The following is a 2,693-nucleotide window of genomic DNA, read 5'->3' as shown; positions in this document are numbered from 1 at the left end:
TATTTCTGATAAATGTCCCCAAAAGGATAGATTAGCACTGTAATGACATGGATAAAAGAGTAGAAAAATGTGATTGTAAGGGTGGGTATAGTTTCTACAGACTCATAACCTGAATAGTTAATAGACTGGGAACAGCCTGCCTCTCCCTCAAGGTATCCCTGATTTCTAGTAACTGTGTAAGATGAATTCAGAGAATTGAAGAGAGGGGGAAGTGTCTATAACTTTTAAAAGAGCACATGAATAAATGAAAAAAATATGACTCAGGAGTTAGAATAGGGTTGTTCAGGAAATCTTTGAGTGAATGAAGGGCATGGTACACTGAGTATTACTCTAGTATGTCGTAATTGCACTGTGTACATTCAGGTTTCCCTTTAAAGTAGATGTCAGACGAAATGTCCCTGGTGACAGAAAGAACCACTGAAGTCATCCATGTCCAGGGACCAGACCACAGCACCTCCTAAATTGTTATCCTTGAGCCACTGAGCCTGTTCAAACAAAGGGCATTTAGTCACGTGATTTCCTGGGAATCGGGCTGCAATCTCAACACAATCAATGTTCTAAGCTTACCTTCAATGTGAAGCTCCTGACATTGTCATAACCAACCCACTCATTACCCTGATAGGCATAGGGTAATTTCTGGGGTGCATCCCAGACCTCATTGGCTCCTTCATTCAGAAATGTACATAACTTTAAACAAACAGATTCAGATCTTTTAAATATTAATTCCAAATAGGGAAAAAGCATTCAATTTATTTATCATTGCTCCATTCTCTTGTGTAGTTTTCTCCATTTCTAAAGACCCTTTAATTGTCTTACAGCAAACAGACATTTACCTGAATTTCCTGATTCTACAGGCACAACTAGACATTTCCCCAGACTACAGAAGTGATATAATGTGAGGTACATCACTAGTCCTCATTACTACATTTTTACTTTCTGAAATTTTGTGCTGATTAACAGATAACATAGTAGTATTCAAACTGACAGTTTTTATATCCCAGGTTCCTTAAAGTTAATATTCTAAGTATTAATCATGAGGGTTCTCAGTAATCTTCTTAGCTTATATTGCCATACTGTGATTCCATCTATCTATACACACTTTTGTACATTGAACTTGAGGTCAAGCATATAAAACTATGCAAGGACACAATGGAATACTAATGCTTGAATTATGTTTAAAATGATCACATGTTACCCTCATACTTCTACTGTATTTTTAGACTCCATGCTAGCAGTAAATAGATATCCTATAGTCATATTCATGAATACTATTTTTGGTATGTTGTAATAACTTGTATATTCTAAAGTGCCTCTCATTATTAATTACATGAATATATACTATAAAAATAAGTAAGCACTTGTCATATTGTATGTGCTTAGGGAGAGTCCATACTGGAACCAACAAACATACACTTCTGCTGATTCCAATTCTCAAACATAGAAATGGGTCTGTAATTCACTGAGCACACTAAAACCAATATACTGACCTCAAAGTAAGCCAGAAGTCCTGCTTCACTTTTGTAATTTTCTGGTGGGTCAGGACCAATAGTAGGGTCACCAATTCCAGTCTTAGAGGGGTCTCTCAGGATAAAGGTATGCTCATATGCTGGAAATCCCACAATGAGCTTTTCAGAAGCTGTTCCATGCTCCTTCCAGTAGGTGATGATTGAATCCTGTAGTGGCAGTAAATAAAATTTTTGCTAGAGCCTCTGGTAACCTGTGTTTGCATAGGTTAGTTCTCTCGTCTTGTATCTCCAATTGTGTGAATTTATAGCTAAGAAATAAAATCTGTTTTCCAAAATGGATTACTTAGTTACAGTTTTCAGATACAGTAAATGACATCGGCTCATGAATTAATCTCTCAATTTCACTAGAATCTGTTAATGTCATACCACACTGAGATCAGCACTCTTTCCAGTCTCATATGAAAATCTGTAGAGGGGACTATTTTCTCCAGTGTATCCATCCTTGAAATCATGGAATCATATGTCATGACCTGAATATAGTCAAGATACTTGGAGTAAAGGAAAGTTCTTAGAATCAAATGCTCTAGGATGTTCACCATAACATGATGCTAAAACCATACTGTTGAACAATGCACATTATTTCTACACATGGAGAAATCAACCTGAAACTTATGGTGAAATCTCTCTTCCTAGAAGGAAACCTACATGTTTCCATAACATTAGTTCAAGTTCATCCATGTATTCTTCCCAAATATACATCCTAATATATGCATCAATGTCCTCCCATGGACTCACACCTAGTTCTCTGAATTCATTTTGTCTGCTGCTATGTGTGCTGAAAAAAATGTATATGTAAAGTTATCATCTACCACTACAAAGAACAAAAATAAAGCAAAGGTATAATAGAACATCAGTGACATAAAACAGTTAGGAGTTACATTGTTAATATACTTAAGAAAGCATGTGTCGCTCTTCCGGCCGGACCAGCACCAGGGTAGCTAGAGCGTAGGGTCGGCGGACACCCGCCAGATACCCACGACCCCCGCCACAGGATTTTGAAACTTCTGGTGAGTGGAACACAGTTTCTGCTCCAATCCAATCACGCGGGACATGAGACTGCTTTGGTTGGGGAAGCAGAAATCCGGCCTGAGTAGGGCCACAAGCCTCTTCTGGTCAGAACAGAACCGGGGAGGCTAGGGCGCAGGGTTGGCTGACACTCGCCAGCTA

The 2,693-nt window shown here is 38.4% G+C and overlaps 1 pseudogene; it reads right to left on the bottom strand.

The window, feature by feature from the left end:
* Positions 1-330: 330 nt before the first annotated feature.
* LOC110288201 lies at positions 331-2,014 on the bottom strand (annotated as a pseudogene).
* Positions 2,015-2,693: the final 679 nt, after the last annotated feature.

The sequence above is a fragment of the Mus caroli genome, unplaced genomic scaffold, assembly GCF_900094665.2.
Source record: "Mus caroli unplaced genomic scaffold, CAROLI_EIJ_v1.1 scaffold_19503_1, whole genome shotgun sequence".
NCBI classification, from domain to species: domain Eukaryota; kingdom Metazoa; phylum Chordata; class Mammalia; order Rodentia; family Muridae; genus Mus; species Mus caroli.
This window is presented reverse-complemented; position numbering and strand designations above follow the sequence as displayed.